General features: G+C 45.4%; 1 pseudogene; it reads left to right on the top strand.

Annotated features, from left to right (window-relative positions):
- The first annotated feature begins 3,137 nt into the window (after window positions 1–3,137).
- Window positions 3,138–11,006, top strand: LOC119283409 (annotated as a pseudogene).
- The last annotated feature ends 3,210 nt before the right edge of the window (window positions 11,007–14,216 follow it).

Below are 14,216 nucleotides of genomic sequence, written 5' to 3'. Positions count from 1 at the left end.
CTACCAATCTATCCCCCTAGGAGCATGCGCTTAGTACTTTGTTTCGATGACTAATAGATTTTTGCAATAAGTATGTGAGTTCTTTATGACTAATGTTGAGTCCATGGATTATACGCACTCTCACCCTTCCATCATTGCTAGCCTCTTCAGTACCGTGCATTGCCCTTTCTCACCTCGAGAGTTGGTGCACACTTCGCCGGTGCATCCAAACCCCGTGATACGATACACTCTATCACACATAAACCTCCTTATATCTTCCTCAAAACAGCCACCATACCTACCTATTATGGCATTTCCATAGCCATTCCGAGATATATTGCCATGCAACTTCCGTCATCATCATATACATGACTTGACCATTTATTGTCATATTGCTTTGCATGATCGTAAGATAGCTAGCATGATGTTTTCATGGCTTGTACGTTTTTTTGATGTCATTGCTATGCTAGATCATTGCACATCCCGGTACACCGCCGGAAGCATTCATATAGAGTCATATATTTGTTCTAATATCCAGTTGTAATATTGAGTTGTACGTAAATAAAAGTGTGATGATGATCATTACTAGAGCATTGCCCCAAAAAAAGAGGCCAAAGAAGCCTAAATAAAAAAAGGGGGCAAAGAAGCCCGCAAAAAAAGAAAAAAAAGAAAAAGGGGCAATGTTACTATCCTTTTACCACACTTGTGCTTCAAAGTAGCACCATGTTCTTCATATAGAGAGTCTCTTGAGTTATCACTTTCATATACTTGTGGGAATTTTCATTATAGAACTTGCCTTGTATATTCCAACGATGGGCTTCCTCAAATGCCCTAGGTCTTCATGAGCAAGCAAGTTGGATGCACACCCGCTTAGTTTCAGTTTGAGCTTTCATACACTTATAGCTCTAGTGCATCGGTTGCATGGAAATCCCTACTCCTCACATTAACATCAATTGATGGGCATCTCCATAGCCCGTTGATTAGGCGCGTCGATGTGAGACTTCCTCCTTTTTTGTCTTCTCCACATAACCCCCACCATCATATTCTATTCCACCAATAGTTCTATGTCCATGGCTCACGCTCATGTATTGCGTGAAAGTTGAAAAGGTTTGAGAACGTCAAAAGTATGAAACAATTGCTTGGCTTGTCATCAGGGTTGTGCATGATGTGAATGCTTTGTGTGGTGAAGATGGAGCATAGCCAGACTATATGATTTTGTAGGGATGAGCTTTCTTTGGCTATGTTATTTCAATAAGACATAATTGCTTGGTTGTTATGCTTGAAGTATTATTATTTTTATGTCAAAGGATAGATTATTGCTTTGAATCACTCGTGTCTTAATATTCATGCCATGATTAGACATATGATCAAGATTATGCTAGGTAGCATTCCACATCAATTTTTTTTATCATTTACCTACTCGATGACGAGCAGGAATTAAGCTTGGGGATGCTGATACGTCTCTTCGTATCTATAATTTTTTATTGTTCCATGCCAATATTATTCAACTTTCATATACTTTTTGGCAACTTTTTATATTATTTTTGGGACTAACATATTGATCCAGTGCCCAGTGCCAGTTCCTGTCTGTTGCATGTTTTTGGTTTCGAGAATATCCATATCAAACGGAGTCCAAACGGGATAAAAACGGACGGAGCTTATATTGGAAAATATGGAAAATTTGGAAGGAAAATCAATGCGAACTAGTGCCCGAGGTGGTCACGAGGCAGGGGGGCGCCCCCTACCCTCGTGAGCCCACCATAAGGCAGTTGACGCTCTTCTTTTGCCGCAAGAAAGTTAATATTCGGAAAAAAATCACGGCAAAGGTTTCAGGCCAATCGGAGTTACGGATCTCCATATATATACGAAATGGTGAAACAGAGCCAGAAGAGAACGCAAAACCAGAGAGAGACATAGAGATAGATCCAATCTCGGAGCGGCTCTCTCCCCTCCCACGCCATGGGAGCCAAGGACCAAAGGGGAAACCCTTCTCCATCTAGGGAGGAGGTCCAGGAAGAATAAGGAGGGGGCTGTCTCCCCCTCGCTTCCGGTGGCGCCAGAGTGCCACCGGGGGCCATCATCATCACCGCCGTCTTCACCAACAACTTCACCACCATCATCACCAACTCTTCCCCCCTCTATGCAGCGGTGTAACCTCTCTCTTACCCGCTATAATCTCTACTTAAACATGGTGCTCAACGCTATATATTATTTCCCAATGATGTATGGCTATCCTATGATGTTTGAGTAGATCTGTTTTGTCCTAATGGCTATTTGATGATCGTGATTGGTTTGAGTTGTATGTTTTATTATTGGGGCTATCCTATGGTGCTCTCCGTGTTGCGCAAGCGTGAGGGATTCCCGCTGTAGGGTTTGCAATATGCTTATGATTTGCTTATGGTGGGTGGCGTGAGTGACAGAAGCACAAACCCGAGTAAGTAGGTTGTTTGCGTATGGGATAAAGGGGACTTGATGCTTTAATGCTATGGTTGGGTTTTACCTTAATGAATCTTTAGTAGTTGCGGATGCTTGCTAGAGTTCCAATCATAAGTGCATATGATGCAAGTAGAGAAAGTATGTTAGCTTATGCCTCTCCCTCAAATAAAATTGCAATAATGATTACCGGTCTAGTTATCGATTGCCTAGGGAAAAATAAATTTCTTGTTGACAAAAGCTCTTTACTAAAACTAATTTAGTTGTGTCTTTATCTAAACCGCCCCTAGTCTTTATTTACTTGCTCTTTACTGTCTTGCAAGCTTACCCAAAAACACCCACAAAGTACTTCCAGTTTCATACTTGTTTCCAGTAAAGCGAACGTCAAGCGTGTGTATAGTTGTATCGGTGGTCGATAGAACTTGAGGGAATATTTGTTCTACCTTTAGCTCCTCGTTGGGTTCGACACTCTTACTTATCGAAAGAGGCTACAATTGATCCCCTATACTTGTGGGTTATCACGAGACACTCTCAAGCTCGGCTTAATCAAGAGAATTGGTCCGGGCAACGACACAAATATATGGAATGATAACTGGATCCCCAGGGACTTTAAACTTCGAGCTGTATGTCCAAAAACTACAAACCCTCCTGAGCTGGTCTCCGAGCTCATAAACCCTGTTACAGCTTCTTGGAACCGGGGCATCCTGGATGAGTATTTCTACGCGATGGACATAGAAGCAATCCTGAACATCCCTCTCAGTAACCGAGTCCGCGAGGACTTCTGGTCATGGCATTATGCACGGAAGGGCACCTTCACGATGCGGTCAGCCTACCGGCTCATGTCCTCAATCAAACAGCAGAGAACCGACTGGCTCGAGCACAATGAGGGCCACTCCAATGGCGCAGCGGACAGCAGGTCTTGGGCAAAACTATGGGGTGCTCCGGTCCCCTCCAAGGTCCATGTTTTTGCTTGGTGGCTGGCTAGAACCTCAATCCCTACAGGAGACATCTGAAAGCATAGGAAAATGACGGACTCTACGGAATGCTCAATCTGCCACGCAGCGATGGACTCTTGGCGCCACTCTCTCTTCGATTTCCACATGGCATGCTACGTGTGGGCTCTTACGGACGAATAACTGACGGAGACAGTTATCTCCAACCGGACGGAAGATGCCAGGCTTTGGATGTTTTGGTTGGTGGATACTTTACCTACAGCAGAGTTAGCGCGCGTGCTTGTCACGATGTGGGCAGTTTGGTGGGCGAGAAGACGGGCCATCCACGATAATCATTTCCAGAGCCCTCTCAGCACTCATGTTTTCATCAATAAATTCATCGCAGAACTTGATCAAATTCCTGAGAAGGCCGCACGTACGAGGGACCTGCATGCAAGGTCCAAGGACCTGCATGTAAGAGACAGGGACCGGCATGTAACTAGTGTGGAGGATGAAGGACCCACGAGCAGGACAGGGTGGCTACCACCTGAAGCGCATGCGTACAAAATGAACACGGATGCTGGCTTCTCTAAGATCGGAGACAGCGGGGCTGCTGCTGTGATTTGCCGCGACACTAATGGTAATTATCTCGGGGCATCAGCGATCATCTCAGTTGGCTCAATGGACCCAACCATCTTGGAGGCTCGGGCGTGTAGTGAGGCGCTTTCCCTGGCAAGTGACCTCCACATCCAGTCCGTTTGCATGGCATCGGATTGCCTGGAAGTCGTAAACCGGATAGAGAATGTCTCTCCCTGCAATTATTTCTCAATCTTGCAAGACATTCAACACCAGAAAAGGCTTTTCAATGATGTAAAATTTATCCATGAGAGTAGGAATAATAATAGGGAGGCTCATGCTTTGGCGAAGGCAGCAGCCTCTCTACCTCCCGGGCGCCACGTGTGGCTTATTAGCACGCCCGATATCATTTGTATCCCTATGTGTGTGAACTTTTAATAAAGGATGTAGTTTGCTAAAAAAACTCCATTCGTTTTTATTTACTTTGCATATAATATTTGGCTAAAATCAAACTTTGTATAGTTTGACCATATTTATATAAAAAAATATAAACATTTATCATAACAAATCTGTATGATGTGAAAGTACATTCAATAATGAATCTAATGATATTGATTGTTATTGTGTATGTTTATATTTTCGTTTATGAACTTTGTCAAACTTTATAAAGTTTGGATTTGACCAAAGCTAATACGCAAACTAAATAAGAACGGGGGATGTACTCCCTTCGTATAAAAAAAGTGTCTGGTTTTAGTTTAATAAAAAATTGAACTAAAGTTTGTTTACGTTACGCAGAACACCAAGTCACGAGGCCGCCTTCTAACTTAGGCCGCCGCCGCTGCCACTACATCTATCACCACAGCTTCGGTCCTCCTCCCTTCGCCCGGCGACCTCGTTGGCGGAGAGAGGAGTGGGGACCCGTCCATTTTTTTGGGGGTTAGGTTTTTTACTTCTCCGGCGATATCGACGAGGTGGTGGTGACGATGGCTTGTTGGAATAAGGTCTCTCTGGGTTTTCCCTGCCTCGACGACATCCGATCTGACACGACAAACTGTGGGAGTTTATGTCCCCAGATCTGTTGGTTCTCCTCAGATCTTGGCAGTTCGTGTGTCTTTCAAGGAGAGCTTATGGCTAGCTGTTTGTGTGACGACTTCGACATCTTCTTATGTGTTGTTCTGTGGCTTGGTCCGGTTACTCCAAGACTTTGTGTTGATGGTAATGGAACCTAAAAAATAGGTAAGGTTCTGTCTCCCCTCTTACGTCCATTCTCTCGTCAAACCCCACCTCCCCGACCAACGCTGCCGCTGGTAAAGAAATTTTATCCAAGGAAACCGCAGCCACGCAGATTTCTTATTTGTAAATATCCAGCATACTACCGCGCCTTCGCCTTCCACTACGCCGTGATCCCCTCGCCCCTTCTCCTCCCTCGCAATGCGCTGCCAGCCCTCCATGTTGTTTCTCATGGCTGCCCCCAAGTAGCTCCTCCTCTACGAGGGCTCCTCAAGGCCTTGCCCAATTATGTGCTCCTTGGCCACCTGCCATCGAGCTCTTGGTTAGCCTCATCCTTGTCGCCATGGCCAACCCCCTGTTCTCGTTCACCGTCGACGTCCCCTACTCACCTTAGTAGTGCTCCACGTCCGCCTCTGTGACGACATGGATCCTGCATCCGACAAGGAGGAGACGAGGACGAGAAGGCCAACGGGGTCGTGGTGGAGAAGGAGGATGGCGATGTTGACCGGGGTCGAGGCATGATACATCCATTTTGCATCATGATTTCCTACGGTTATTTATAGTGTTTTTACTCAATATAACACTTGTGGAGTAATTCTAATGCCTTTTCTCTTATAATATGCAAGGTTTACACAAAGCGGGAGATTACCGGCAGCTGGAATTCTGGACCTAAAAAAGCTATATCAGAGATACCTATTCTGCACATCTCCAAATGAGTTGAAATTTTATGAAGATTTAATTTGAAATATATAAAAAATATTGGAGAAAAGAAATACCAGAGGGGGCCACCCAGGTGCCCACTAGGCACCATGGTGCGCCTACCCCCCTGGCGCCCTGGTGGGTAGTGGGCCCCCTGGGTAGCCTCCGGTGCCAATCTTCTGGTATATAAGGTAAGTTGCCTAAAGTTAAGGGGAGGACTTTCGAGACGGAGCGCCGCCGTCTCGAGGCGGAACTTGGGCAGGAGCAGTTTTGCTCTCCTGTGGAGCGATTCCGCCAAGGATACTCCCCTCCGGGAGGGGAAAATCAAAGCCATCATCGTCACCAACAACCCTCTCATCGTGGGAGGGCCAATCTTCATCAACATCTTCAACATCACCATCTCATCTCAAAACTCTAGTTAATCTCTTGTGTTTAATATTTGTATAAAAACCTCATATTGGTACCTGCGGGTGACTAGTAGTGCTGATTACATCTTGTAGTTGATGCTAGTTGGTTTATTTGGTTGAAGATCATATGTTCAGATATATTATGCTATACAATAACGCTCTGATCTTGAGCATGAATATATTTTGTGAGTAGTTATTTTTGTTCTTGATGACATGGGAGAAGTCTTGTCATAAGTAATCATGTGAATTTGATATTTGTTCGATATTTTGATGGTCTGTATGTTGTGATTCCCTTAGTGGTGTTATGTGAACGTTGACTACATGACACTTCATCATCTTTGGGCCTAAGAAAATGCATTGTGTAGTAGTTATTAGATGATGGGTTGCTAGTGTGACAGAAGTTTTAGTCTGACTGATCCGTTAGAACAATATTTGCTAGACCATGAAAATGATATGCACTTGCATGAACGAAATGAGATAGATAAATTATTCTTTGGTCAACAACCTATTCTTAAACAAAATTTGCATCTTGAAACTCTAGAAGGTCATCCTTCACCTAAAGACGATCTTGTGTTTGAATTAAAACAATTGCTTGATACTTTGAAATATGCTTATGTTGATGAAAAGAAGATATATCCTGTTATTATTAGTGCTAACCTTACAGAGCATGAAGAAAAAATATTAGTAATTTTTTTGAGGAAGCATCGTGCTGCTATTGGATATACTCTTGATGATCTTAAGGGCGTTAGTCCCACTCTCTGTCAGCACAAGATTAATATAGAATCCGATGCGAAACCAGTTGTTGATCATCAACAACGATTGAATCATAATATGAAGGAAGTGGTAAGAACTGAAATACTAAAGCTTCTGGAAGCATGTATAGTCTATCCCATAGCTGACAGTAGATGGGTAAATCTTGTTCATTGTGTTCCAAAGAAAGGAGGCATTACTGTTGTTCATAATGACAAAAAATGAATTTATTTTACAAAGAATTATGACTGGCTATAGAATGTTAATTAGTTTTAGAAAATTAAACAAAGCCATCAGAAAAAATCATTACCTTTTGCTTTTTATTAATCAAATGCTAGAAAGATTGTCAAAGCACACACACTTTTGTTTTCTCGATGGATATTCCGGTTTCTCTCAAATACCTGTATCACAACCTTATCAAGAGAAACCACCTTCACTTGTCCTTTTGGAACTTATGCTTATAGACGTATGCCTTTTGGTTTATGCAATGCACCTACTATCTTTCAAAGATGTATGACTGTTATATTCTCTGACTTTTGTGAAAAGGTTGTTGAGGTTTTCATGGATGATTTTTTCGTTTGCAGATCTTCTTTTGATGATTGCTTAAGCAATCTTGTTCGAGTTTTGCAGAGATGTGAACAAACTAATTTTATCTTGAATTGGGAGAACTGTCACTTTATGGTGAATGAAGGTATTGTCTTGGGGCATAAAATTTCTGAAATATTCCGCTATGACAGAAAATAAGTAGGAGGGGAGAGTTTTTTCAACAGGAAAAGAAAAAGTGTGTCGTGGGGTGTGATTTTTGTGTTGGGATCGCGTGTTGAAGATACATGACGGATAGTCTGGACAACCATATTTTTTCCTCACATATAGATTGGATTTGAGGAAACTCGAACTGTCCAAACGGTTGAAATTTGAGGAACCCACCGAGCGTCCGTTTGACATCCAAACATAACCAAAATGTATGACGGAAAAATAAGCTTCAAGTTTGAAGACGGCTTTAATCATTTATTTGATTTATTTAAATATATTGTAACCAATAGCAATGCACGGACATTCTTTATAGAAATTATCTTGTGTGGAATAGTTCCGGAATCAAAACCCCGTGTCTTGGCTTTGCAAATTTGTGGTGACCCATTCTGCTCCCTCTGCTCGGTTCGGCGCTATCTCAACGCACGTCCACCAGTTCACCTCCGACCCAACTGCCTGTTGCCCCACGCAACGCGTGTCGTTCATCTCCGCGTACGCATGCACCCTGCCCTGGACCGTCGTCTTCCAGTGATGCGGCCATGCCACCCCTCCCGCTCCTCCCTCCTGTTTCCCGGGGAGGAGGCATGCATGAGGAGATAAAAAGCGCCCCATCCTTCGCGCTTGCTCTTCACAGCTCTCTCTCAATCGCTCCCTGAGGCAGAGCTGTCCCTACGGAAGGCAGCCAGAATAATACGGGAGCTCCTCAACATTTTCGTTCCATGTTGATTGATTGATTCCTTCTAACCGATCGTACCTGTACATGTAACCGGCCGGAGCTCTGTGTCCAAGGCGCCTCCATCTGGTGAGGCCATCTGCACCTCACGGCGCCTAATTGGACGGTATAATAACGGACTTGCAGAGGGTTGATCCCCGATCGATGATGGAGGACGGCCTCGCTCCGCCCGCGCGCCGGGCGCCGATCAAATGCCCCGCCGTCGCCGCCGCCGAGGTAACGAACCAGAGTTCTCTTGATCGGCGCATGCATTTTCGTGTTGCGGCTCGCGGCGTTTTTCACGGAACGGCGGGGAATGGTTCAGGACGTGGAGCAGCTGCCCACCCCGACGGTGACCTCCCAGGAGTTCCTCCAGTTCAAGAGGAAGGCCACCACGATCGTGGAGGAGTACTTCTCCACGGACGACGTGGCCGCCACGGCGAGCGAGCTGCGGGAGCTGCGCGTGCCCTGCTACCACTACTACTTCGTCAAGAAGCTCGTCTCGGTGGCCATGGACCGCCACGACAGGGAGAAGGAGATGGCGGCCGTGCTCCTCTCCTCGCTCTACGGCGACGTCATCGACCGCCCGCAGGTCTACAAGGGCTTCTGCAAGCTCGCCGAGGCCTGCGACGACCTCTCCGTCGACACGCCCGACGCCGTCGACATCCTCGCCGTCTTCGTCGCCCGCGCCATCGTCGACGACATACTGCCCCCGGCGTTCCTGGCGAAGCAGCTGCCGTGCCTGCCCGACGGCTGCAAGGGCGCCGAGGTCATCCGCAGGGCGGAGAAGAGCTACCTGTCCGTGCCGCACCACGGGGAGATCATCCTGCAGAGGTGGGGCGGCATCAAGAACATCACCGTGGAGGAGGCCAAGGCCAGGATCGCCGACATCCTGGAGGAGTACCTCGCCGCCGGCGACACGGCCGAGGCCTTCCGGTGCATCAGGGAACTCAACATCCCCTTCTTCCACCACGACGTCGTCAAGCGGGCGCTCGTTCTCGCCATCGAGCGCGGCGGCGCGGCCGAGGGCCACATCCTGGACCTCCTCAAGTCGGCGTCGGACCAAGGTGTCATCAACGAGAGTCAGATCATCAAAGGCTTCAACCGTATGATCGACTCTGTTGACGACTTGACGCTCGACGTGCCAAACGCGAGGTGTCTCCTGAAATCCATAATCCTGAAGGCTTCGTCGGAGGGCTGGCTGTGCGAGTCGTCCCTGAAACCGTTGGGGTCGGAGCCGAAGAAGGTCGTCGAGGACGACCCCGCCGTCAAGAGGTTCAAGGCGAAGGCCGTGGCGAGCATACACGAGTACTTCTTGACAGGGGACATCATCGAGTCGGTGAGCCGGCTGGAGGCTGAGAACAGCTCGTGCTCCTGCTTTTTCAACGCCATCTTCGTCAAGAAGCTCATCAGCTTCGCCATGGACCGGAAGAACCGCGAGAAAGAGATGGCCTCCGTGCTGCTGTCCTCGATCTGCATGCCGCCGGAGCACGTCGTCGCAGGGTTCCACCTCCTGGTCGACTGCGCCGAGGACGCCGCGCTGGACAACCCCGCCATCGTCGAGGACCTGACCATGTTCTTTGCCAGGTCAGTGGTCGACGAGGTTATAGCGCCGTCGGACTTGGAGGCGGTGGAGGAGGAGGCCGGCCGCCGCAAGGCCGCGGGCTCCCCCGGGATGCTGGCTCTGCGCAACGCCCACGCCATGCTCGGAGCAAAGCTCTCCGCGGAGCGGATCCTGCGGTGCTGGGGCGGTGGTGGCACCGGGAAGGCCGGGTGGGAGCTGAGCGAGGTGAAGGACAAGATCGGCAAGCTGCTGCAGGAGTACGACAGCGGCGGCGGCGTCCGGGAGGCGTGCCGGTGCATCAAGGAGCTCGGGATGCCGTTCTTCCACCACGAGGTGGTGAAGAAGGCGCTGGTGGCGATCATCGAGAAGCGGGGCAAGGACGAGCGCCTCTGGGGCCTGCTCAGCGAGTGCTACGGCCGCGGCCTGATCACGCCGAACCAGATGACCAAGGGCTTCCAGAGGGTCGCCGACTGCGTCGACGACCTCGCGCTCGACGTGCCGGACGCCGGGAAGCAGCTCGGCTGCTACGTCGAGCGCGCCAAGAAGGCGGGGTGGCTGGACGCGTCCTTCTCCGCTGCCAAGCCGGGGCAGGCACCGGTACCGGATGGCATTGCCGTATGTTCGTGAGCACCGGTTACATGCAAACACACTAGTGACATTCCAGGGGAGCTCGTTGGGTTTGCAACAACTTTACGCCATTATATTACGTGTATGTATGATCTGCAGGTATGAGAGAAGACGGTCGATTAGGAGTATATAAGGCTCGCACAGGAAATGTGCTATAGGATAGGGAGTATGATCTTCCAAAGTAGGAGGTTTTCATGGCGTTTAGCGCGGAGGATTTGTGCATTGAAGAGTTTGTTTTTGCCATTGTTTTTCTCCTACACTGTCCTGTGGTGTTTTTATCTGGTCAACTGCTCGTTGAGGAAATTACAATGTTACTCCTTATTAATGTATCACACATTTCTCTAGTATATTCCATTTTTTGTTTCCATTTTATTTTCAGTTTTCCTTTCCTTTTTTTAGAGTTGTTGCTTTTTAATCTGCCTGGTTTAGTGTACGGTTTTTCTTAAAACTTATGAACATTTTTAAATACATGTTAACATTTTTTCAAATACACATTGAACACTTTTTAATACATTCTTAATATGCTACTTTTTTCATGAATATTTTCGAAAACATGTGAACATTTATTTAGTGTAACGAACAATTGTTTAAATGGTACAATTTTTTATATGGCATGATTATTTTAAAATGTCAATCATTTTTTGAAAAATCAAATGGTATTTTTTTGAATGGTATGAACTCTTTTGAAGATATGTGAACAAAATTTTACATTGCACGAAAATTTCAAAAAACAATTGTAACGTCTGAACATTTTCTTTTATGAATTGTACCCACATTTTTTCTAAATTTGGTGAATAATATTTTTACATTTCATGAATATTTTTAACACATAATGAACATTCTCAAAACTAAGTAAATTTTTTTTCATTGATGTAAAGAGAATAGGACGGAAAACTAAACACACGATAGTATATATATTAAAACATTTCAGAGGTGCAAATATAATTATAATAATATAAAATACTTGTAAAATAGGACGTAACATGTGGTTCAGCATGGATTCGGCTTGCCTGCTCCCTTTCCATGCTCCCATCCGTGCTCCCACTTCATCCTATGGTTATCTTTTTTTACTTTTTCCTTTCTAATCTAATCATCTCCCCCCTGATTTTAAGGGGGTGGGGCCGGGCCTTATTTTATTTCAATCAAATCAAGTCACGTATGCAGGAGCACGGATGAGCACACGCACGGGGAGCAGGCAAGTCTCATCCGGTTCAGCATGACAAAAAAACCTGCTAGAGGCGTGTGGTTCTTCCTGCAATGGGCCTGGAACTTTTGGAAGACCGCTTGAAGCGACCCCAACATTTTCTATCTTGTTGCAACCCATATATAGACGCGCCCTCATTTCAGAGAACTCCTACTCGGCGCTTATGTCGCCGATTGAAAAAGCAGCTCTCGTGGGGAGTCTCTGTGTGCCGCAGCCCAGTGAACTGGCTCGCTTGCTCGCCCGCCGCTCGCTCGGTCGCTTCGAAACTGCTCTCTCGGAAACGCTCGCTCAGTCGATTTGAACCGCTCATTCGGCCTTGCTCCATTTTTTCAGCTCATCTGATATCTATCACACAAAAATACATAGCCGCATCTGAAAACAGTCTGCGGACTTGAAAACTGTTCGTGAATTTGAAAAACGTTCGCGCACTAAAAAACATTAGTGCATTTGACAAATATTTACGGATCTAAAAAGAGGTTCACGAATTTTAAAGAAGTTCACGGATTTAAAAAAATCCGGCATCTGAAGAAGTTCATGAGTTAAAAAAACGCATCTGTAAAAAGTTTGGGGATTTAAAAAACTTTCGCAGATTTAAAAAAAGTTCATGAATTGGAAAAGATCGTTTATTTGGAAAAAATATATGTATTTGAAAAAAGTCCATGGATTTTCAGAAAATTGCGCATCTGAAAAAATTTCATGAATTTGATTTTTTTCAGCATTTCGAAAAAGAAGTTCACAACTTCATAAAAAGTTCATGGATTTTGGAAAAAGTTGGTTGATATGAAAAACAATAAATAAATAAAAATTTCATGAAGTTTGAATAATAATTGCAAATTTGAATAAAAAAATCACGAATTAGGAAAAGTTTCTCGGATCTGAAAAACATTAACACATTTAAATAAGTGTTCGTGAATTTGAAAAATATAAGTTCACATTTTTATGGGAAATGATAAAAGTAAACAAGAAATAAGAAAATGAAAACTAAAGTAAGGAAAAACCAAAAACCAAGACAAACCCGGGTAAAAACAAGAAAAATGGAAAACAAAAAAGGGCTGAAAGATTTTAGAAACATCCTTGGAATCTTCCCATAATTATACACTAAGCTACCGACGGGATCGACCAAATAGAAGCTTAGACCGGTCGGCCCGTTAACAAACGAAAGGATCGAGGGAGTGTGCGCCAACTAGGGAAATGCCCTATATTCGGTGTTGTAAACGGGAGCAACTAGTTGACGAGCGCTCATTTGAAAGCCTCGTAATGATCACTTGCGGGTGACCGCTCTTAGCCACTGCCACGTGTCGTGCTCTGGACGTTTCCTTCGGATTTTGTTTTTTTTTATTTTTTGTACGCGTTTTCGACTTTTAGATTGGTTTTTTTTCGGGTTTTTCAACTTTTTTGTTTTTCACCGCTCTTTCTTAGCATCTGGAACAAAAACAAGTGAAAAAAATGCGCAAAAAATGTGCTTTCTTTTTTTTCGGCAAGAGGCACGGTTTTGCTTTCCGTGAGAGGCATGGTTTTGCTTTCGCGAGAGACACGGTCGTGCCACTCGGAAACGGAAAAAAGACAAATTTCCATTTTTTCGCGAGAGGCACGGCCGTGCCTCTCGGAAACGGAAAAAAACCGCGTTTTTTTGTTTTTTTTCCTTCCGCGAGAGGCACGACCGTGCCTCTCGAAAACGGAAAAACATGTTTTTGTTTTTTCTTCAGCGAGAGGCGCAGTTGTTCTTTCACGAGAAGCACGGCCGCGCCTTTTTCGAAAAGGAAAAAAAACCGTGCTTCCGATTTAGTATTTTCATCCTGTTTTTTTTCCGTGAAAAAAAGTTCGTCAAAACCTAACAACATACAATCTTATTTTGAAGATCTCAACGCGAGAAATCTAACGTTGAAAACATTGACATTTGGATGAACCAATAAAACATTTTGAATAAACGAATCTAGGAAAAAATGGAAAACTCCAAGTTACGACTAAGCCCTAAACCCTAAACCTAATTGGCCACTTGTCACAACCTAGAAAGGTAGGGGTGATCTTTGCAAGGAGTATTCCTCAATTAGTGATTTCGGCTGTAAGCGTCATATAGGATTCACACTCATTTTGGGTCTTAAGTGCCGATTAGGAGCTCCTCAAGGGCTCTTCACCAAACAAAAAAACACGCTACGCACTACTGGACCACGGGCCCATTCTACTACCTCAGCCTAAATCCTTAAATCCTTCTGCTAGCCCAAACCGGACAGTAACCCGCGCAAATGTATATAGCGACTGTAGCATCCGTCTCGCATGAAGCGCATGCATATGGACCAGCCCAATAGCCCAGGTCGGTCGCTAGGTCGACATACTGGTTTGGTCTTCTTTTTTT

The sequence above is a fragment of the Triticum dicoccoides genome, chromosome 4A, assembly GCF_002162155.2.
Source record: "Triticum dicoccoides isolate Atlit2015 ecotype Zavitan chromosome 4A, WEW_v2.0, whole genome shotgun sequence".
In the NCBI taxonomy this organism is placed as follows: Eukaryota; Viridiplantae; Streptophyta; class Magnoliopsida; order Poales; family Poaceae; genus Triticum; species Triticum dicoccoides.
Note: the sequence above shows the minus strand (reverse complement) of the source record. Positions and strands in the feature narration are given on the sequence as shown.